This window comes from Anticarsia gemmatalis, chromosome 25 (assembly GCF_050436995.1).
Source record: "Anticarsia gemmatalis isolate Benzon Research Colony breed Stoneville strain chromosome 25, ilAntGemm2 primary, whole genome shotgun sequence".
NCBI classification, from domain to species: Eukaryota; Metazoa; Arthropoda; class Insecta; order Lepidoptera; family Erebidae; genus Anticarsia; species Anticarsia gemmatalis.
In genome coordinates this window covers 6,389,389-6,415,080 of record NC_134769.1, presented here as the reverse complement: position 1 = coordinate 6,415,080, position 25,692 = coordinate 6,389,389, and the positions used below count along the sequence as shown (strand labels likewise).

The 25,692-nt window shown below is 33.6% G+C and overlaps 1 protein-coding gene across 3 annotated transcripts in view; it reads left to right on the top strand.

The window, feature by feature from the left end:
- Positions 1-25,692, top strand: part of LOC142983788 (uncharacterized) — a 631,218-nt gene that overhangs the window by 490,006 nt on the left and 115,520 nt on the right. The gene's annotated exons all lie outside the window — the stretch shown is intronic.

The window sequence follows — 25,692 nt, the reverse complement described above, 5'->3', positions numbered from 1 at the left end:
GTTTAAATTCTGGAGCATTTTGTTATTTAACAAAGGGCTTAAGTATGTTTGGTAATTTTTGTCTTATGACCTTCTTCTAATAGAGATGATATAGATTGTAGGATGTTTTAGGATTCCGTACCCGAAGGGTAAAAATAGTACATTATTAATAAACCTCCGCTGTCTGATCTTCTGTAACCAGGCTGTATCTCATAAACCGTAGCTAGGAAGCTGAAATGTTCACAAATTATGTATTTTAGTTGCCGCTATAACAACGAAAATAAATTCCGCTTGCGATTTTCTTTGTACAAACAATTAAATGTGATCTAAGCTACATATGTATATCTTAAATACTTTTTAAAAATTGTTGAAGAACTTCCACAAGAAAGGGGCTCCTAAAATAAAAATGTGAACAAAATCTAGGTTAGATTATTATTTATAGTACTGTCTTCATCTCAAAATGGAGTGTACCTTTATTTTTCAGCTGTGCATAGCAGATATGAAGCGAAATCTTACGACCATACATATTATATGGCAGCCGTACTGTGGCGCTTAGACGAGTAACTGGTGGATAAGAAACATGCCTCTATTTTGTTATTTTTTGGCTTTAGGTTAGGTTCGAAATGTATTTACGCTTTACAGTTCTGTCGTGAGTTTATAAAGTGTTTAGTATAAAGTTAAACCAACCAATACGACATTTGGCGATTCCAAAAATATTTAGTTAAAGTGTGGGAATGTTACCGAAAACTCTTTAGCTTTAGCAATAAAACATCTTGGTCAAAATCAAGACCAAAACCGATTTTATATCTTCATACCGAACGTCTTGTCTTATTTGCCTTAGAATCAAAAATGGTTACTACATAATCAATTTCATAACAATTTTCAGGTTTTCAGTCTTTAGATATTTGTTTCCAATCCACGTTCCTCGTATCCTTGGCTCTTGAAATAAAGAAATGGTTGAGTGTTGCAAGCGAGCAATCAGGTAGCAGTACAAACTTTAATCAGTACCCTGCTTCCTCTGTCTGCTCCACTGATTTAACGCGCTTGAAGATTTATTGTGCCCTCTTCATGTCTGTGCTTTTAAATACCGAAATTGCTTTATGGTTTTGTTTTATTATTAAGTTGATATTAATTGAGATGTAAAACAAATAACTTTTCTGGAGTGGTTGCTAGTGTAATGTTAACGAAAAACGTTCTCAAAACGGTTAAGAATTTTTTATAATTTGGTTTAAATATATTTTGAGTAACAAACATTTTTGGGGCATACATAAAATTAAGTTCGGGTTATTTTTGTGTATTTAAGTATTTTCCATCCAAAATATTTTTGCTATTATCTACAATTTATTACAACAACGCAAGCGGTTAATACATATTGAAATAGACCTAAATAAATAAACATTGTACCTAAATATTTACCTAAATAAACAACAATACCAAAACTGTATTTACTCAAAGCAATAACTGTAGGTATTATCAAAGCAATTGTAAATCTTCATGTTGATAACGAAGCGGGTTGGCAATTTGATATTCAATTAGTCCTAGAATATATTACGTGGTATTGTGATTACATATCATGTCTACTAAAATTGCCGGAACAAGTAAATTTATTTGTATTTCATCTTTCTCTATTTATCTTCTCTCGAGGCGCTCATAGTTGCGCTCAACGGTCGGTAAACGATCTGTGGGTGAAGCAAACCTTGGCGCGGTCATTCCATAGATGGGTGACCGCACAGTGGTATTTGAACTGGGCGTCTCCGTGCTTCGACTTTGTTGTCAATTGAGATAACAGTCGTTAAGCCACGTCAAATGCCTTCAGGCGGCTTGAACAACTTGACACTAGGTTGATCACTTTTCCAAATTGTTTTTTTAACCCATTACTGTCGCGCTGCAGGGCAAGGGTCTCCTCTCAAACGAGGGAGGGGTACACCTTGAATCCGCCACGCTGGCCAAGTGCTGGTTGGGATCTTCGCATGCCCTAAATAAATGTATAAAACAAATTTAAGGCATGCAAGCATTCATTACGATGTTTTTCCTTCAAAGTTAGAGCAAGTGATAATTATTTCTAATACAAACATAACTTCGAAAATTCATTGGTGTGTTGCCTCGGGTTCGAACCTGCAACCACTTGCGTGGAAGGTGTCAACTTAGACCACTCAGCTATCACTGCGGATGTCTTTTTTTTCATGTAATAAAAAAATTCATGGAGTATCCACATATTTTGCTCTACATTGGAAAATAGAGTGTTTATAGTTTATAGAGAGCAACACTAAGCACAGTGGTTGTGTATTAAGTACAAGTCGATAGCGAGGCTGTGTCGACCCACATGTGTCCTGATTGCTCTCGCCTAGACGTCTTGTGTGTGCAACTACGAATAAATGGATGTGCTGTAGATAATAGAGTAAAAGGTTATTTTGCTAGTAATTAGGTATATTGAAAATTAGAATGTAAAAGCTATACATAAATACATATACCTCATATACATCTTATTTACTGAAAGGATTGTAATATGCTGAACATGATACATTGTATTATGCTGAACTACTTTTAGACTAGGGCAATGATTTACAGAGTCACCACTGAGCCACCCGACTGCTTACTTAATGACACTTATTTTTACTGTAATGTGCCCAGAATTAAAATCATATTTAATTCATAATTATAATAAATTTGAACAGCAAGACTTTAACTGAGAATCTATAGGCACTCGTCTCCAAAATCTCCAATAATAATAAAAGACTCGTCTTAACCTCCAAAAGCAGTACTTAAAATCTCTCAATACACAAAATAATACCAAGCTCAGCATCCACAAAAGGCACTTGGCCCGCCGTGTCCAATCTTCACCAATCTGTTCCTTCATTCACGGCTCGAATTCTTTCCTTTATGTACGTATTGTGCCGGCCGTCAGTAAATACTGGGGAAAAAACTAGTTCAGAGACTTGAGACTGGGATTAAAAGTGGTATTTTTGGTGTTTCGTCTTTATTTGAGATGTGTGGTGTTATTTTAGGTATGCAGGTGTATAGACCTCAATTACACCTACTCTTTCTCTATTTGTTTTAAAAGTATCCTTCTTTGAGCTTTGAAACCTTGAAATAAGGTGAAATTATCTGCATCTAACTTGCAGTTGTCCTAGCTGTTTAAAAGCCGTAGAACATGGTTAAGTTATTATCATATTTGACTAGTTTTTGACGAGCTTCTAGTCTTTGGCTGACCCATCTTTCGTGTCTACATGTAAAATATTGTTTCCTGACTAACCTATGAACCGAATTATATACGACAGAAATAAAAAAAATATTGTTTTAACATACAAATGCAAAAGTGTCATACCATTTCGACGTTGTACACACACAGCTGCAAAGGAAGTCCAATAGTTCCTCAAGATTCCAATTTCCATAATACAATAACCCAATCTCACCGAAACCGGCATTTAAATAATTTGCCAGTTATCCCTAACAATTGACATTCAATTTATCTACATCAATTGACCCTTGCAAATCTTACTCGTTCATTATCGTCGACTGCCTTCGTGGCGCAGTGGTTAAGGTCACGCCGCTACCATTGCGTCGGAAGGTCGTGGGTTCGATTCCCACTCGGAACAATTATTTGTGCGATCCACAAATAATTGTTTCGGGTCTGCCTGTGCTTTGTGTCCGTAATAAAACTAAAGAGTGCTCGGCACAGACTAAAAATATATTTTACTGTTTAAATCCACATAACGTTAATTTTACGTTTCATTTTTCCAAGTACTTATCTAGTTGCACTTAAGTAAACAATTATACGTCACTATAAATATGTAATAGGACAAGTAATATTATTTTGATACAAATTTAACAGTCCGTCGTTTGTATTTTTATAAAAGTCCCCGCGACGCAAGAGCAATTCTTAGTGCGAGAGTTGTCTTTTTAAAATTAAATTAAAAAATAAATTGTAGTACCCACATTCCAACAAACAAATTACACCCTTACCCCATTAGGGTTAAAAAATAAGCCGATCTAAACGGAAAACCAATCAAATTTTCAAGCAAGATAATTGGTATTTTAATCGGTCTTCGATACCAAGTTTCGTATTAAAATTAATGATATTGGGGGTACTGTTTCGTTTATCGTTTAATTAATGGATGAAATAATACTGACTAGCTTTTGTCCGTGGATTTGTTCGCCTGCAATTTTCCGGAAAAATATTGTTCCAGTTTATAAATCCAGTAGTTTTTGCATAAAAGTGTAACAAATTCCATACATAGGGCTTTCGATTTTATGTACTAACTACATTCTTTATGCGAATTAGTCAGTATAAAGAGATTTATTTGGATAGAAAATATCATATATTTATTACAAAATAGAATACGAGAAATACTACTTAACTTGGAATTCTGGACGTTTCGGCGCAGGTTACACTGGCCGTAGTTGCAGCTTAAAAATTATGAAGTATCAAATTTGTTAATTCAAACTATAACCTAGCAGGTTTTCCGAATTTCATTAAAATCCATTTACTACTTTTTGCATTAAAGCACAACAGACATACAAACAAAGTTTCGTATTTATAATGTTAATAGGAAGTAGGGTAAGGAGTAGAGTAGGATTAATGATTGAAATAATACCGATATTGTTAGAGCTAGTTGGAAAGGATTTAATCGTAAGCCCGCTTAGATCGTTTCATAATAATGTGCTGTCTTTCTCTTTTAACCGTAAAAAGAAAAAGAAAGCATGATGGCAAGTTAGCAGAAATGGATTGATACTAGATTTTTTATACTGAGATCTTTATATAGAAAAGAGATATTATTTAGGTTAAAGATGTATGGTATTTTTATATCGAAATATATGTACCTACTAGGATTTAGTTCACGGCATTAATTTTTTTGAGTGTTTTTGTATTTTTTTTTAAATATCCGATGAAATTCTGAAAAGAATAGGCTATTAAACAAAAAATCTGCTCAACTGGTATGACATTGAGCATTTTAAATAACAAAGTTAATTTCTTCATTAGTGCAAAGTTTCAGTCAGATATTAGTAATCAAACAATTCTTTTGTCTAGAATCTAGACATTCCTAAATGCGGGTGTTGATTCACAATGCAAGCGTCATTATTTAAACACTACAACAGTCATTTATGCAAATAAAAAGTACATTTTCCTCAAACGAATGAAGATACGAAGAACTCATTAACACCTCTACCGTTCATGAATCATAAGTTCAATACTGTTTTATACAGGGTGTGTACCTTAACTCACATATGTATTTTTGTATATGGACGAAAAATATGTGAATGGTTTTTCTTTCAATTATTTATTTTATAATGAATGATTGACTCGACAATTATAAAAAGGATAAAAAATGGTAGTTTTATTACCTCGGAAAGTACATCTCACAATACCATAATATTTTTGAAGCAACATGGACATCAAATAGATTTGCAATGTGAATAACTTAGAGAAAGTCTGTAAGTAAAAAAAAAGCAACAACCTGTACATCTACAGAAACTAAGTGGTGACTCAACATAACCTCAAATTTCAACAAAGCGAGACCTTTTTCAAGTAAACAGGACACTGGCACGAATTCCCCGAAAGTTTCAGCAATTCAGCCTAATACAGCCTGTAATTTGGGTCTAGGCCGAGATGGATTCCTAAGTATACGACCATACATATCAGGTAGTAATACACATGCCGTTGTATTAGGCTCTTCGCCAAACGCTAGGCATAATTACTGCCCTAATGGGTGTCACTGTAGCGTCAGCAAATATACCGACCATCGGAATATATGGGGCATATTCGGTAATTTACTATTATGCTTTTAGGATGTGCAAATGTGTTGGGTTACTCATTAATGGGTGCCGTTTTTCATGATTGTTGATTCGTTTAAGTGTATCGGTTTATTGATTGAGGTTGTATTAGTACTGGTTTTGATTTTAGGAGAATTCTGAGTTAGGCAGTTAGTTCCTTAGGAATATAACTTTTGTAAAGGAATGTTGTGTCTTGTGACATGCTCCGTGGTTAAAACGACTCTGACTTTGTTATAAGTTAAAATTATTTTTTAAATATACCTAGTTAAATTTATTGAACGTCCGTCAGTTACGTTGCAAAATTAATGCTTAATTTGTACCTGTGTCATAAACGTACAAATTACAATAATGATAGGTCTGCAGTGGATGCCGCGATTTGATTCAACATTTCAAAATTAAATTATAATAGTTTTAATTTAATTTTGAAATGTAAACATTTTTCTGTCTGATTTTATTCAAAATGTATTTAGGGGTTTCTATATTATAATAAATGTTAGAAGACCCATGCCCAGCAGCGGCCCAGCAGGCACGGGTTCAATAAAAAAAATCTATATTAAAAACAACTTTAGAGTCAGATTTTGGCATCTATTTTTTCAAAAATGCCGAGTAGCCTTTTTTCAAGTACGAAACCAGGAAGTCACAAAGTAATTCTCAAAAACTCTTTGAAGATATTATCTTCCTTTCGTGAGTGCAAAAATCGTCAAAATTCACTCCATCCGAACTGAAATATTATCCGTGAGGTCCTCAAACAAATTTCGTCAATGCCTTACAATTTATGAGTGTCTATAATTTAATTTTTTCCCTCGGCGGCCATGTTTTCCTGTTAAATCCAATAACTCGCGTGAACGGATCGTAAGAATGAATCGTCTATGAACTTGTCAAATATTCGAAAGGGGGAGAGGGAGGGGGAGGAGGAAGTAGGTCAAGATCATTCGTAAGACTGATTTGTTCTGACTTCAGGTGTTTTTTTCGGAAAAGAATAATACATTTTAGTTTTCGGTTTTTATTAACATGACTGAAAGCTATAAGGTTCTTGAAATCGTGTTTTGAATTGTATAATAACAATATTAATAGAGATATAGATTATTTTATAGAAAGTTAAGTACTATTTTTAAAGATAAGTTGTAATGTGTGCCTAATATATAAAATATCTATTTGCAATCGAATAAAATTTATTTTTTAAATTATTCATATAATACAACAAAGCAACACACATGTAGGTGTAGTACTCTCTATCGCTTAAGCAATGTTTTAAGTCGGTCAACTTAGCTCTTCAAAATCTTGCAATTTCAAAAAGTCTTTGCTTCGATTTTTTTGCTATCTCTACATCAAAGTATTTCGGTAACGTACAATCCGTTTATTTTGCAGACGGTACAACTAATGCGATTCCTTTACATGAACAAATAACTTTGTTTATTAATGTCGTTTAATGCACTGTGCTTGCCAATATTCTAATTTTATATGTACGGACCATTAGAGCCATTACGCACTGTCGACTTGTTGACGGCAGTACGTTTCAGTCTAAATTAGTATCTGCGTACTTAGTCTACAACGGCTGACGTATTTAGACTGCCTTTGTGGCTTATTGGGAGTATATGCGACCGTTGTGCAGTGCTCTCAGGTTTGAATCCCGTTAGAGTAGGACAAAAAATATACTAATGCGAAAGTAGCTCTGACATTGTGTATTTTTTGGATACGTTTTTACAACAAAGTGATCAACCGATTTCAATAGCCCACAACCAACTTCAATAATTCGGGAACCGACTTCAATAAATTTTGATAAGTAGTTTTATTGTACCCTGGCAAAAGTAACTTGAAGAAAATATTTTTCAAAAACTGCTTGTCCATCTAATATATAAAATTCTCGCGACACAGTTTTCGTTGCCATACTCCTCCGAAACGGCTTGACCGATTTTGATGAAATTTTGTGAGCATATTGAGTAGGTCCGAGAATTGGCCAACATCTATTTTTCATATCCATAACTAACATTTTTTTTTTTTACAAAATTTATATGGCAAGACATTGTTTGCCGGGTCAGCTAGTCAGTTTATAAAAGTCCCTCTTTTCCCTACCTGTTAAGTAAAGTACTATGAAACCTATTACTCAAAGGCGAAACTTTCACGCCTATAATCATTTAATCAATAAAGGGAATCCCAAAGGGGTGAAGCACTTATAATATTAATGTACGTATTCCCCTATTTCAATATTACCGTAGCTTGTCATTATTTACTGGACAGTGTGTCTCTTTCTTATTTGTAAAGGAAGACAGAGAGATAAAATTGACAAATCAAAATGTTTTGTTGGTTTTTCGGTCGATAAAGCAGGCATACCTTTTGAGGATGGATAGAAAATTCTATAAAGTTCAACATTTGTTTAACGAGAGAGTTATCTTTATCTATCAAATCGTAGTACATAATAAATAAATATATGATTGATTAATGGTTATTACTCAGTACATTGCTGCTTTGACGTTACGTGTCAATCACTATATAAACGGACAAAACAATGTACAGCGCAGTAGCTTTGAGCGCGTTCAAACAAACAAACAATCAAACAAACTCTTCAGCTTTATAATCTACAGCTTTATTATATTAGTATAGATACTAATATTATAAAGCTGAAGAGTTTGTTTGTTTGAACGCGCTAATCTCAGGAACTACTGGTCTGATTTGAAAAATTCTTTCGGTGTTAGATAGCCCATTTACCGAGAAAGGCTATAGGCTATATAACATCACGCTACGGTCATTAGGAGCGGAGTAGCAACGAAAAATGTTACAAAAACGGGGAAAATTTTCACACATTCTCTTAGGTGACGCAAGCGAAGTTGCGCGGGTCAGCTAGTATAAGTATAAATTAGACACTTATCAAGCTTACAAAAACACTCAAATACCCAATAGCAAATCTCCATCACGTACAAAGATAACAATGACGTATCAATGACGCAACTATTTAGTTAAACGGCCATGATTAATTCATGTATCGGGCGGCGCCGACGGCTGCAATATGTATTATTAAACGCGTGCGAACGGACAGACGGATTGCTATTTCAATGTAATATTCATGGGTACTTAATAACGTAATTCTTTTTCCTTTGCGATGTTATTTACGAAAGGAGTTTTTGCAGTTTTTTTTTGGTTTGTTTTCTTCTTTTGAATAAATGGTGATAAAATCATTTAAATTATATAGCTATTTAAGGTAAAGTTATCGAAAATGTTCTAACTACTGACACGCTTTTGATGTTAAACTATTAAATCGAATATGTTCCTTTATTATAATATTATTAGACGATACTGCAAAAATGGACAACCTGTCCTCAAAATAGGCATACGTTTAAAAAAATGCATAGGAAATGTCCTTTTTGTAAAAAATATGGTTAAATTTATTATGAAATTAAAAACTAACTAAAAATCTAATTACATAAACAGGATCTAAAAACAAACGTGCATTATAGTGATAGTTAGCGATAGCAATTATTTTTTAAGTACAAACAGCCTAAAGAACTAAACCTATTATAATAAATGATTAAGTAGGTAACTAAAACTTAAGGTTTTCAATACCTTACAAGATAGACGTTTTTTCTTAACAGCAATAGTAGTTATAATATAGTACAAAGGACTTAAATTTATTCCAATGTCTAGTCCAAAGATATATTTATCTAGTAACCCTAATTTCTAGTTTATTAATTATCAATTATTATTAAATAAGTGTTTGGGAAACCCAACAACTGTCGCAATGTCGGTGTTATTTTTAACAGGCGTGGTGTTACTGTAAGCGATTTAATAACAAGCCGAATTATGACAGCTGTAGCTCGATTCTCTACTACTATCGACTACCGACAACCGGCTAGCTATCGATATTTTGATATTTAGAATGTACTGCCAAAAAAATCTACGACGCCAGTCAGAGGCGCTGATCAGATTTTCATACAAAATTTCTCGAAGGCAAGTCGTTTGTCTGTAGTCGATAGTAGTAGAGAATCCAGCTACAGTAGCTCAATTCTCTATTACTATCGACTACCGACTACCGGCTTGTCATTGAGAAATTTTTTATGAAAATCTGAGCAGCGCCTCTGGCGGGCATCGTAAGAACTATTTTGGCAGTATATTCTGAATGTCAAACTTTCGATACTCGATGGTTCCTATTGTAGAGAATCGTACTACTGAATAATGACAGCTGTTATAATAATATAACTGGAGTGTCCTTGATTGTCCCCTTTGGTAAATGAGGATTGTGTTGCGATGTAAGCTGCTTTTAATTTAATTTTGTTTGAATTATTAATATAATTGACAAATGTGTTGTTTTTTTATTCTCTCGATCGGGTCGATTTTTTCATAGTCAATATGTGAAAAGGTTCTTTGGAGTTTTTACTCATTTTCCATAATAATATCTATTTTATCTATATAGCAAAAAGTCAAGTTACTCGAAAAAGTTTTTGAATATACATTTCGGTTTTTGAACATAATATTATCATAATAATATAGTATTTGCGAAATGGTTTCCATTACTTTTTTCATAAAATAAATGTATAGAATATCATGATACGTAACGAATCATTATGTTATTTTCGTGGAAGTCGTTATTCGAATTATTTGATATTGTGAGAAGAAATACATACTGTACAAATGGTGCCTGTTACATTAATTTGAATATATTGTGCATGGTTTTCCAAATAAACTAATTGAGCAAATAGAAGTATGTTGCAGGTATAAATGGTTACCTTATTTTGTTTTATCTAATTACTTTATTCTGCCAAAAAAAAAAATTCTCAATTTTTTTGGAAATATTTTTCAGAAAATCAAAAATTTATGAATCCAGGATATATGCTATATCGAAGAAAAATCAACATCACAATTTACGAGTAAACACCTAACAAAAAATTTGCTAATTTGAGCACAAAGTAGTATTGGAAAAAATATAAATTACGTTTCTGCCTTACAAAAAAGTTAACTACAGTCTATAAAGGTCATCGACCTTAGTGTTCCCCGCTTACACTAAGACCTAGACCAAAGTCTAGCCGCTTATTATTTGAACGTGCGAATACAACAGATGTTACACTATGACACGTTATATTCTAAAATAGATATAAATTATAACGCTTTCAGTAATTCAGGCTGTATTTTAAAACAACACCCTGTATTTTACTGAACAATTTTATAGGGTTGCTATGCGTATCATTATTATTTATATTTAGAATAATGTATGATAAGGGTTGTACACTGAATTATTTATTAAAACAAACAAGAATAAAAAATAATAATCTACTTATCATGATGGTAGTGGCTAAGGTTGTGTGCCTGTGTATACCATTGCGTCCGCAGGTCGTGGGTTCGATTTTGGTCCTAAAAAAATCGTCAATATAACAAATTTTAAAGCCGCAGAGAAACTTGATAGTACTAAGCATGCTTTGCACTATCGAGTTTCTCCATATTTTTTTGCGATATTCTTAAATATTAGTCTAGATTTTTATTACTTGTCCGGTTTATGACAACATTTTCGCCTTCTAATACTTGTTAGTGTTGCCTACAACATTTTGTCTTTTTCTTATTCTTTTTCTTCGAAAAGAAGATGTGTTTTTGGTTCAAACGAGATACGCAGAAAAATAAGAATAAAAATGGAAAAAAGGTTTCTGAACAAAAAATTCTGAACACCAACCCTAAAGGATTATTTTTCATAGGTAAATTCTTAGAAGAAAATCTTGAGTTAAGTGCGCGGGTGTACTAATAAGAGGTCATTGAACCGTTGTTATTGATATCGATATGACTACTTTAGATATGAGTATTTTTGCATGATTTTGTATGATAACAGTACTTTTATTTAGATAGGGAAAATATGGGAAACTGCAAATAACTTAAGAATTAATTCTAGTTTTTAACCTGACATACCAAACTGGGGCACTTTTGCTTAGCTTAGCTTACAGTTGGAACAAGTGATACGCCACAGAACTTCTCACTTTTATGTAGTTAATTATTATCTTTTTATCAGTCTAAGTGATCAGAAAAATCACTTTTAAACGATTTTGATCCTTGCTAATATTGTTAAGCTTTTCTTTAATGTGAAAACGGAGTAATCTTATTGGATACTAGCGGGCCCGCGCAACTTCGCTTGCACATAAAAGAGAATGGGTCATAATTTTCCCCGTTTTCGTAACATTTTTTTACTGGTGCTCTGCTCCTAATGGTCGGAGCGTGATGATATATACATATATACAAACAAACTCTTCATCTTTATAATATTAGTATAGATTTTTACTAGCGGATAAACTCTATCGAGAATAAGGATACATATTAAGCTTGTGTGTTTAATAATTAGAACCCACGACTCCACACTAACAGTCGACACTAAGGGACAGTAAGAATAACAATAGTTATGTTATAATAGTATTCGCAGAGCCAGTGAAGCCTGACAACCGTCCCCTACTGTATATTATAGTACAATGATCTATTACTTATTTAAATGTTTGTTAAAGTAACGGTCATGCGTGTGTCGTAAATAAAGGCGCATTTTTCAAACGTTAGTTTGCTGTTTTGGAACTTTCGATTATCTTGGCATAAAATATAGGGAGTTTTCGAAAATTGTTACATGAAAGATCTGTCCCAATATTTCTCTAATTTTAAATGAGTACGATAGCAAATTTTGGCAAAAATTTATGCAACAATATCTGCATGGAATTATGACGGATGTTTTCGTACATTTGCAGTCAAAGTTCCATGTAATAATTATTTAGTACCCGGCTGACACTTCGACCACTATTGAATCCTTGTGTCACCCCTTCTTTTGCAATTTCAGACGTTGGGAGAAGAGCAAAGTAATCTAAGTAGTACAAGCAGTAGATACAAAATCGGCCTTTAAAATTGTGAAAAGAACATTATTCGTTTAACAACTCCACACAAGTGATATTAGTTTAAATTCGTGCCAAGTGTCCCCTCGTACTAAGTCGGATCCAATCTATTTGTATAAATGGATTCCTTTTGTCCAAATCGGATCAATCGTGTACCAGCCTTTTATAGTATTTTACATATAACATTTACTTCTATACAAAATTTTATTTTGAGTTGAAGACTTTTTGAGTAATTCGTACAATCTACTTTTAAACACTTCAAAATGTGTTTCAGAATAAATCTTAAATTTGTTTTGAATTTGTAATAATATTGTTTGAGTACTGTTTTACTTTAAATATTCTTTGTTACTTAAAATTATGATGCCTTTTGGTACGACTATGATCATACTTCATAGTAAAAGAAGCACTACAATGGTGTTGAAAGATGAGCTTGACACCTTAAATCCAGAATAGAATCGAGCTGTAGAAATTAGTTTAAAAGTGGAAAATTATTGGAGAGGCCTTTGCCCAGCAGTGGGACGAAACAGGCTCATAATGATAATGATGATTATTACGTCTGATTTGATAAACATGAAGTCAAAATTCGTGGTTATACTAACACACTATCTATAGTCACAAATTCTATGACAAAACATCAACTTACTTAACATACTCAATAACACACATCAAATGCCCATATTCTTCAATTGTCTCTAGTTAGAGAGTTATCTTGTTGGATATAAACTGTTTTTCCCTATACAAACATAAACAATTCCCACGCCTGCCTTCTTTAAAAAAAAACAGATTATATTAGATTCCTTTTTCCCCCATTCGACCTTCAGACATTCTAACCGCAAATTGTAGTTTTTTAACTAACGTTAGATGCATTAACTATAAGTGGGATCACCCACCGTAACGCAGCTGTTACTGACCTTAACAAATAATGTCAAATTTAAACACATGTTAGTTTTAACTACCGTTTGTGATAGTTTGTTGATATGGTGCAACCCGACTTTGAGGGGTCATTGTAATAAACATTTTTATAGTTTTGTTTATGCTTATTTCTTGTTACTAGTTGTTACTTGACCATCAAAAAAATCCTGCGTTCAACTGTAAATGCAATACGGCTTTCATAACTTTTAAACTCTCGCGTTGGCGCAGGTTGCACTCGCCGTGGTCCCAGGCTGACTGGGACCACGGCGAGTGCAACCTGCGCCGAAACGTTAGGCATTTTAAGGTAAAATGCGTGTTCGCGTTAATTCCCGTATTCTATTATACATCAATACGGCTTTGTTACTTTGCTACTGATTTTTTGAACAATTTGAACTCAGGTCAGCAATTTCGGAGATGGGGTTACAACAGACTTACAAACAAAACAATTTTGTTAATACATGTTAGTATAGACTACAGATTATTAAGGAACGATCAATATGTAAATTCTTAAGTAACAAATCTAGCCCTTCATATGAAGAAGTAATACTTATTTTCACAAAAAAGGTGACCCGAGATAAACATAAAACTAATAATAAAAAAATACTAAGGTCATAAAATAAAACGTTCTAACAAGCAAAAATTAAGGATAAAGATCTTATAGGTCAATATTTTTGAAATGAAACACTTCAAAATGGTCAATTAGGCGAAAAATCCGCCGTTTCATTATTCACTGGCTCTACTAGAGGTTCAGAAATAAAGGGGCTTAGTCGTATTCAATAGAGCGTCATGCCACTATAAAAATAACATTTTATATCGCAAAAAACTGTTATCGGTGTATGGAGGTTTCACTATACAGAATGTATACAGTAATACAGCTGTATAGGATTTTTTTGGAAGTCTAAATATAAGGCTTTTTATTTTGAGTCCAAAAATGACACTTGTATGTTTGTTTTAATTTTTCATTTGTCCATCTTTTGAGGTCAATTAAAAATTACCAAAATACCTATGTAAGTTCCTAATTTTCAATACCTTTTCGAAATAATGTAATGATATAAACAATGATGATTTACTTTAGTTTCTGCCCTGAACCTAGAATTCGTTAAAATTGCCTAGTGTATAAAATCGTGATCTGTCTTTGTGTCCTTTTTTGCCCACATTAATTTGTTATAATGTGATTTCATTTATAAGTAAATCACACTTGCTTACCATAGGGGTAGTTATAATATTCGCTTTGGAACAATCGGTCTCGATCCCCAGCCATTTTCTTCCAACCAATTATATTAGTTACTATAAAAATAAAACTAGGAATAGACTAAAACACAATCGTCTACTACGTCATTTAACAGAGCTGTCATAGCTGTAATAGGCTATTACAGCTTCTATAAACGTAAAGATTAAGGTAACGTTACCTCAATCTTTACGTCTCAAGAAATATTCAAAGCAGTTTGTGGAGACATTACTGACCAGAGGCTAATCTTGGAGGACTCTTGGTACATGGGATATGAAGTGGTAAGCAGTTAAAGGTATTAAGTGGGTTTGTCAGTGTTATTGTAAAGACCCGATTTCTACAAAATACTTGAATGTTCTTGAACGGTTCTGTCACTATGATTTGGACTAGTTTTTGTAAATTGCATTTGTGATTTAATTATATTTGGTGTTTGTCCCAAAACTCCAAAAACAATATTCATTCAGATGACGAAAGAAACCTCATCAAAATTTTTATAGAGAAACAAATAGCGCAGATACAGAATAATGTTTATGTCATCTTGATTTATTTTCTCATAATATTTAAAAGCAAGCAAAAAGTACATCTTTATAGAATATATGTTTTATATAATCTTTTGTCCTGACCTACCCTACATTTCCTACCCCAAATTCGGCTCATTATCCCCATATCACCATACTGGTCTTCTGTCGCCTATTTGTTCAATGTGATGTTTCTTCGCGTGGAAAATGAAAACTAAATAAAAGTATGGGCCGTCGTCAAATATTGGCGCGGGAGCATCTGCTATCAAAACTTTACGCGATCCGCTGGGACGTGGACAACGTCAGCTTGGAATGGAAGTATGTATTTACACACTGTTGTTGTATTTGTTTTGACATTTACTAGCTACAGGTTAAAAAGGTTTCTATTTTGCAAAAATAGAGTTATTTCATTGTGAGTTTTTGGAGTTACTGTAGAATTAAATCGAGAAAAAGGTAGATGAAATGTATTGTAAACCGATACGTCACTCTGGTAGTTTGGTAGTATTGTCATAATGGTAGTTATACGAACGGTTAGGCCGGTTACGAATAAGTTTCGGACCAAACCTGTACAAAAAAGCGACAAAAACGAAAGAATATATGAAAATGTCTGTCAATATTCTACTTGATAAGCTACCTGAAACTTGTTGAGAAGTGGTGCGACCGTCCATAAATATTACACCAATAGTGGTCCTGAATATAAGAATTGTATATCTTAAATTACATAATGAAATAGAGCAATCATGTACGATAATACGATATAAAATTCTCAGTTCACACCATAAATGTCTATCCTTATTTGTCTTTTATTAATATAAATACAGTTCATATCCAACTCCCTGTACTCCATGTAACCGGTTCACGCGGGTACAGTTCGACCAGTTATTGCCTCGAGCTCGGCGACAATTCGCGCGACTTTTTTTTCCGTTATAACATATCGTATAACTAAGTCGTTTGGGTTTCGTTCTCGCTATGTTTTGATGCCTTCCCACTTGTATCTGCAAATGTTTTCTGATTTTTGATGTTGGAGATCAACAATAGTAGATATAGGTTTGTGTAATCTTGGAAATGTTGTGCATTGTGTACTGTTTAGAGTTTCGAATGATGTAAATTGCAGAAGGTTTTTTTGTTGGTAGAGCGTTCCAAAATAACTTTAGTACTAGATACACGACGATTCAAAAGGAATAACAGATACGTACGTAATGATAATAGTTTTCAATCTGATTCATACTTTCTTTGTCGTTTAATAAAAGTAGACGTGAGTTCGGATTTTCGGACCTGGATTTAATTTCTCAGTTGACTCAATTAGTTATTACATCTACTTATACAGAACCTAAATTAGTATAGGAAACGTCACTTTATCTATCCGCAAGCGAAGTATATCGCAACATAATATAAAACTAAATCTACCACAGTACAATATAAATCTCTGTACAGTTTACAGAACCGTAATACGAAAATCGTATTAATCCATTTATTGTATCTATCCCCTTGTTTTCCCTTCTACGATGTATTTTATTACCAAAATAGATATCAATTTGACAAATTTCATTACACAATGACCGAATAAAGCCGCCAAAACTCGTAATTTAATAACTCCGGCGGCCATTTTGATTAGATTTGACAGATAGAGGGAGCCACTTGTTAGTTATGATATTAGGGAATTTTGGCTTTATGAATTATAAATTTGTGATATAAATAGCTTTTTGGTTAGGTACTTACTGATACAAGGTATTATATGTATATATTTGAGATATTTTATGTTAATAAATATTTCTGAAATAAATTAAGATGGAAGATATCAGGGCCGACATTCATATTTATTTTACGTCTTTTTATCTGAAATGTAGCCTATACGGTACTTATTTGAAATCCTAAAAAAACCCTTAAAATCTACGACAAGTAAAGTATCATAAAAATAGGTACTTACTGGATATTGTAAAAATAGTCCATTTTATATTAGTATTGTAACTCATTAAAATCTGTTTCAAAAAAACAAAATCTCATTGGACTAAAATCTTCATTAGACCCAAGCACTTACGAACATTAGATTAAGTTAACATTATTCAAAAATGTCAATCATAAAGGGGTTTATAGGTTAAGTTCGTTTGCTGAGGGACGGTAAAAGCCTTAAAATATAATAAATCATATCAGTGTGGGCTTGCCCCTGTCAGTGGAGAGGCTTGGACATTGTTTACACTTTACCGTACATGTATAACTATTAAACTATGGAAGCAGAAAGAGTAGTCTCGATGCGAGGTCAAGCAATGTTGTTGAGGCGTGAAATTAGATGGGTTAGTGGTTTGAGACTTAACTGTTTTCTTGTAAGGTGTATTGTCTTGTTGTTTTTATTAGTGGAGAGAAGCAATATTGCCTAAAAAACGATCTCGTTGAGTGACCATGAAAGGGACTTAAAAGCTAATTTGGTCATAAATAGTTGTTTATATGGCTACCTGCGAGTTTTCCACTATACCCGATAGATGGAGACACTACATTTATCTTTACAAGATTTTATACAAAGAAAAATAAATATTGTTTGAAAGTTTACAATTTATCAAGGCCATAAATATTCGATAGATCGTGTAATAATAAAAAAGGATATTTGAAAATGTATCAAAACAATACAAAAACGGCTTTAGTTTTTTCGATCAAAACGTTCACTAAATAATAGCATCCCGGGGGTGTTTCACCGCAAAATGTGCTTACATCTGAACCCCGTCTTACAAATTCGTACACTAATGTTACAAATATTAATATATAAAGCGTGTTTTGTCTGTCTGTATCGTTTTTGGTATAGATAAACCATTTGGTATAATAATCGTTGGTTTTTTGAGAAGAACAATCACTACTGAACTAAGGATAGCTAAGACTTTTGAACCAAATTCAACCCGAAGGGGCCAAAGTGGGGTAACTGGAAAATTGTATTTCCACCAAACTATACGAACAAATCCGCAGCTTAAACTAGTTATAACAACAACAATACAAATTTAATGCAACCACACATGTCATAATGAAAAATAAACATAGCAAGTTGATTTAGGTACTAGGCAAACATGGGTTATAGTTGAGTGGGTTCACGAGATATAAAGGGTTCTTTGTTGACCTTCGGGTTTTCAATGCAGCTATTGCATTTGAATGGGCGTTTCTGGCTTGTAAACTAATTGGAATTTGCGCGGGTGTTCCAGCTCTATTAGAACCCAATGGGCTGGCGCGCGATGATGGGAAGAGGCCGGACGGTATGTCGTTGTTGCCTTGGAGTATGGGCAGGCCCTTGGTTTGGGATGCAACCTGTGTCGACACCTTGGCGCCTTCCCATATTCCAGGTACGGTGGGCATTGCGGGCGCTGCTGCCGCATCAGCAGAAAACCTCAAGCGGCGCAAATATAGTAACATTATTGGTAATTACGTATTTGTGCCGTTTGGGGTTGAAACCTTGGGACCGTGGGGCCCGAGTGCTCGTAGTCTCTACCGAGAGATTGCGAAGCGTCTCGTCGATGCTACGCGTGACCAGAATGCTGGCCTTTACTTTGGTCAAAGAATTAGCATTGCCATCCAACGTGGCAATGCTGCCAGCATTCTGGGTACGTTACCAGTCGACGATGGTGAGGAGAAATTCTACGACGCGTGACGCACTCCTTTTGTATCCATATTTTATATTGTAAATATATTGTATAATTGTAAATATTTTGTTTTTTTAAATTATTTCTAGTTTAGTTTAGTTTTTAAAAGTTACTTATAGTTAAGTTTTATTGTAATAAATATATTAGTAAAAGTAAATATATACCTACTTATTGGAATTTTATGCAAGATGTGCTCGATTTAGGGAGGGTTTGATTGGATGTTTTTTTTTTGTTTATGTGTTGTGGATCGATATGGTATTCTTTTTGGTTTGCTTTCTTTTGTTTTGATCGAATATGAAACTTAGTATATCTTTCTTGTGATTTAAATGATTATGATACCAAATAGGCAATACTACTGCTACTTTCAATCGTTAATGTCTTGTAAGTTTCGGATTTCTTGAAAATTCCAACTAGGTTTTTTTCGTAGGCAATTATTTACTTTTATAACCAATTTAAAATTAACACAGAAACTGTTTAAAGTAAGTAAAACTGTGCGTAGACGAATCATAGCACGACGTTACAGGCAATTTGTAGTTGAGCTTAGCTAGATCTTAATTTAGTGTTAATTAAATAATTTTAAAAATAATAAAGAATGTAGATACGCCTAAGGGTAAAGGCATTGAATAATGTAATATGTAAATCCAAAATATTTTAATTCCCAAGTCCAATCAGGTGTTCCTTACGAAGTGTATAACAGGTTTCCGAAGTAAAACCAATTTAGTCAAAAACAGGTCTCGAACGGTAAAGGTCTGAATAAACCTGGCCCTAAATCTCCAAGCTCCAATTTTATTGGTGTTTTTAATTAATCCACTTAAAAAGCACTTTATTTGACTGTATATAAAAGGATTGGATCGCAAAGACCATGTGGAATGAATAGGAGTGGATAGTCAAAAAGAGGGTCTTGTTTTTGAATTCGGAAGATTGTTTTGGCGATTAACTTGTTTTTGGATACCTAAATTATTATAGGTACTTTATTATTTAGATCTCTTTAGTGACGTTCTTAAAAGAAAATAACGTATTTGATACCATAGTTTTGTTATTATAGATACTAAACTTTATTCACTTATTTCATGATCACTTATAACAATATTCATGTAATTACAAACCACACCTACGGAAACAAACCCATAGGAACAGAGCATATTACGAACATTTAAATATTCATTTTCATTTTCTTTTTATCTAGTCTGTTTTGTTCAATAAAATCTTAGTTTGTTAACAAAAATTGAAAAACTATAAATTCATATCTACTGTAGTAGGTACGTAGTATGCATATTATATTACTTATAATTTTTCACTTCCATTAAAATTTCTAATAAACCTATATTCAAATTCACTCATGTCAAAATTTTAATTACATTTCTAGCACTATAGCAACCATTTCTACATAACATTTCGGCCTACCGTCTCCAGAGAGTCATAACGATCGATTTAGGGGAAGCAACACCATGGTTACACCATAATCACCAGCCAGTTTGATAATTGCAGCACGAAATTTGCATACTGCCCCTGTTTCAACCCCTTTACGAATGCCCTAGGGGTGTAATAAGAGAATTTACATGGTGTGGCTAATAGCAAGGTCAGGAGTTCGATCCGTGTTTGATAATATTTAGGTGACGTGTGTGAGTTATATACTGAAAAGTATTTGGTATAATCTATAGTTAGGAATAAGTCTTAGCGATGTCGAAAACGAAAATAAGTATGATTTTGTAAAATAAATTGATACTTCACATGATTCAAAGATTAGGTAAATCCTTCGTGCTTTAGAAAATGAAAGTTTGTAAAGTTATTCAAAATAATACTCGCTTATTGTAGCCCATATACGTTACTATATCTTTTTAAAACGAAAAGCGTTAAAACAATTTAGAAAATATTTTAATATCGAACATTGGTCGTTGTTTTAAATGACAGACTATTGATACGAAAGTGACATGATAGTTTCAAAACTACTACTATTGTAGTTTCGATGTCAAAAGAATAATAATATTTATATGATGCACAGATATTTGCGATGTCGCTTTGGATGTGACTGTATTCTGTGATTTATGTATGTAAAGTCTGCTACATAGAACCTTCTAAACTAGACTATATCTATAAACGCAAAAGTTGGTATGTCTTATAACTGCTAAAGGTTCCACACCAAACCTACTGAATTTTTTTTCATGAAATTTAGGGTTAAAGTAGGGGACTCAGGGTGTAACAAGCGTTACTATTTCTTTAAAAATCAACCCCTATAAAGGTCTGAAAATGGGATGAAAATGTGTACACGAGCTGAACTGCATCAGTTTGCTGGTAAAGATATAAAATCACAACAGCCATTCAGTTACAATTTAGTGTCAATGTCCGACATATTCGTAACCGTGCGTAGCCGCCGCGTGGCCGTTGCGTTCACGCTGCGGTGTGCTTGCGGCGTAATTTTGGACACGGTGCCAATGTGTCGTCGTGATGATGGTTTTGATGCTTCGTTTAGATTTACTGCTGGTATAATTTACTGGTGATAGTGCGATTCGCGTTGATGTGTTTATTTGACGTTAAAATGATTTATCGTTGAATGTTTCCTACATTATTGTTGATGAAATGCTATGCTAACAGCAAAAGAAATCAAAATATTTGATATTAATTGAAATATTTGACTTAAATAATTAAATTTTGATACAGCACTCATCTTAATTGAGAAACCAGCTCTAAGTGTCGTGTGAAGACATGTCTTAAAGATATAAACTTGATTAGATCGTTTCACCCACTATAAAAGTACAACAAAATAATTAGCTCTAACATTGTAATAGAAAAATAAATTGAAATCTTTACGAGGTCGGTACTAAATGGCAGTATTGAAATCTTATAGGAAACTTTAAAACTAGATCATTTCCAAGTAGAAAATGTAATTTAAGTGATTCACAGACGAATGCAAATTTGATTAAGTAATTCACGATTTCAAATAGGTCAAGAAATCTGCTTTGCTGATCAAACTATCAATTTGACATACTTTCTTATTGGAGCATATAGTTGCAGAATTAGATTGGCAGCCAATCAGTGAGGCAAATCTTTTTAACCGACTTCAAAAAGAAGGTGGTACTCAATTTGTCTGTATTTTTTTTGGGTATATTTTTACTTTTTATTGGGTGGACCGGTTTTTTTAATTTTGTTTTGTTTGTTTGTAGTGCTTCCTATGTTTAATGATGAATGAAATCGTTAAGCGAAACTACTAGTTTCGCTTAACTATCTCATACTATTCGGCTCTGAACGGTACTCGAAAAGACGTTTTTTACTCCAGTAATAAAATTAAATTACAAGAATGACGATTTACATGCTCTGTCCAGTAACTGTCCCATGCTAAACGGTGCTCGAGAAGCGGATCTGATTTGTGAGTGAAGTTCATTGTAATTTGGCGCGTCCACTGTCCAATAATTGACCATTGTTTGTGATGTAATGAGATTTTGTTGCGCTGTTGTTTCAATCGACAGCTGCTGTCAGTGACATTATCTAGTTAGTGCACTGGGTTAGTAGTTAGGATAGTATTGAGTTCTTTATGTCTTACTTTCTTAACCCTTGGACCGTTACGGTCGGCTATACTCGACAAATCATAACATGCTTACGACGCTATTTTTGTCGACTTTTGCCGAAGAAAGTGTCGTGAGCACGTTCTGATTTGTCGAGTATAGCCGACCGTAGCGGTCAAAGGGTTAATGAATAGGACCAATGCAAGTGTAGGCGTGTAGTACCTAGTTTGATAATGTAAGATCCTTTTGTTCTTAATCTTGGATCATATTTATATATCTTCAGTAATTGTTTTACCAAATAATGCCAAATAACATTGCAATGTATTTATAAAGCCAATATACAGGTAATGTTTATTTTGGGTCGACCTTTAAAATTTACTACCTAGGACTACCTACTAGGACCTAAGATACATGAAACAATATGCTTAAAACGATGACCACTGTCTTATTAGCAAAATAAAGACTAGCGTTTGATTAGGACGTAAGTCTAAAATAAGTACTAAATAAAGTCTATACAATTTTTTCATTCCTCTGGACCTCCAATTGTCTACTTTACGAAAAGGCCTGGTGCTCTTTAAAACATCACGACTTTTTACCTCTTGTCCCATATTCTCCAACATTAGTGTCCATTTGTCAGATAAACCTTCAAAATAACACTTATTACGAAAACTTCAGGTTATTACGTCATATTGCCAGTAATTCCTCACTATTACGCCTCCGGTGCGGTTTTTGGCAGCTCTGGTGCATAAGGGCTGTCTGCTTTTGATAAAATCATACTTCATATCTTTATAACTGATATATTGTATAATTGTTTTGCATGCAAATTTTAATTGAGTGTAGTTTGAAATGGGTAGCAACGTGTCTAAGTTAGGTGTTGAGGCTCCGATTATTACGTAGAAAAGAAATGAATTAATTCAGGTGCAATTTTCTTGACAAAAATAATAACAATTGACTTCAAACAAACATAGGTTATCAATTGTTCAGATTTTGTAAAGTTTGTTAGACAAAACTATTTATTGACTTAATATATTTTTTTGAAGCTCCTTTTCATGTTTGTTTTTGAGATATCCATAAAAATGCGAAACTTTCACTACATTGATGTTTTGTTTTAGAATATCTTGCTGTTTTTTTTGTAGTAATCATTGTTATATAGCAAACATGAAAAGTAGGCCATACTTCAGTCAGGTCATAATTTAAACAAAAGTGCCAACCATACATCCATACATCGAGTTGCGGTTTCGACTCGTCCAGTAATCGATGCGAAATGTACGTAATGAGTCGAATAATTTGCACTTTTATTGCCAATGTACCGTCTGCGTCGAAATTCCACTTATTACTCTACAAAAGATTATCTTTTTCGATACGAATTTATCTGTGAAATCGGAATTGTAAATTAATTTTGAGCTGTTCTCTGCCATTTCGTGACTCGACTCGTGTAGATGGAAAACAGTGTGAGGCAACCTGCGATTATATTTTGATTTGTTTTTTTTTTGAGAAATGTTTAAAGACTACGTTGAATATTATTATAAATGTCTATTTGCCACTCTTTCACTCTATCGCCACGCGAGTATTAATACGCGAATGTTGAGTTAATTTGACACATATATATTTTTATAACCTGCATCACAAATAGGATGTTTAAACTTTTTACACAAAATTTATTCACGCGAACGAAGTCGTGGGCAGAAGTTAGTCTGTCGGCTCATGTTATTTCTTTGAAGAGTTGAACAAAATATTTTATTTTACAATGACTTGAAATAGCAGTCCACCTATCATTGGAGAGTTTTAATACAGACTTGATAATAAGCCTTTTATACCAGTTTTTCGTCTGTTGAATATTATAGAATTACTTCAAATGCAAGCAAAGAACAAACAATATTTCCTGCGACAATTCTTCTCTTTTCTTTGCTATTATAACTTGAAATAAAAACTGAGAGTACTAGGAGCTTATAAAATATGTGGCCGCAGTAAATAAAAGAACTAAAGTAATTTTACTTAAAGAACTGCAGTATCATCGGATAAAGTACTCTTTGTGAAGGGTTATTCTGATATTGATATAGAATCATCTTTAGTTTTAGTTCACGATTTTTACTAGTTCTTGGTTTTATTGTCATAGTTTAGTTTGCAGAATTAAGTTTGGCATTGCGTAGACTTTAAGCTGATATGGATGGTTTCTGGATTCTACACTAATAGCAACTATTAGTTAGTTGGTTGGTCCAGTTAGAATGCCGCGTAGGCCTAAATACTTATTCCTCTGTTTCTTCTGCCATGAAATTCTAAGTAGTTAGTCAGAGTCAGGACGTTGAGGGTGGATTTTACTCCGTGGCGGGACATTATTATAGTCAGTACTTTCCGACTTCCAGCGATACCATTGTATCGCTTTCATATCGAACACTTGACAAAATATTAATGCAAAATATACTTGAGACGCTGATCAATTTAAAATACAAAATTTCTTGATATCCGTTTATAGTAGCATACTGCTCAGGTTTCATTTTAGGTTTCATTCCTAAGATAACCCGTAGCCTGAAGGTTTGTATAAAAATTGATGTTCAGCATCTACGTGTGAGAAAAATGCTGTGAGAAAAGGCGAAGAATAATTTTACTCCAGAGTAAATCTTACTAGAATTTGTGAAATAGAGCGCTTTTAGAAATCATCTACAAAGTATAAAAGTCAAAGGCGTCTCACGGCTGCAGAAATAGCTTGGAAATTCTAAATCTCACTTCCACTGTTATAAGTTTAGATATAGAAATTGAAATGTTATTTTCAGACGCTTTCTTAGTTCCAAAATAAATTGTAATCTTAGTATTTTATCGAAGTATTAATAGTGTAAAACTATTTATATTTTAACAGAATACATCAAAGGCTTGGAAACCTTAAACTTTTTTTTATTTTCCTTTTATATATTTGACTGAAATATATTCACCCGCATAAGGCCAGCGTGGAGGACTCAAAGCCTAACCCCCCAATCAGGAGGAGACCTGTATCCAGCAGTGGAACAATAATGGGTAATAAAAAAAATCCTTGACTTTTCATTGCTAAGCTGAATACTTCCCAACTTTTCACTAAATCCTCAGTATTTCTCGAGTGCGTCAAGGTCATCTGGCCCTCTTTGACACCATCCTTTAAACAAGGTGTTCAAAAAAAAAACTGAAAAACACCATAAAAAATCGCGACCCCATCGTAAATTCATATCAGAATAACATTTCGTTTGAAACGTCCGAGAGGCGTAACGCGGGGTGGAAAATAAAGGAAACCGTGTAATTCATTCTACGGTCACCCCTTTTCACTGTCAGTGCCCATAGTGCGTGGGTGTGAATATTACG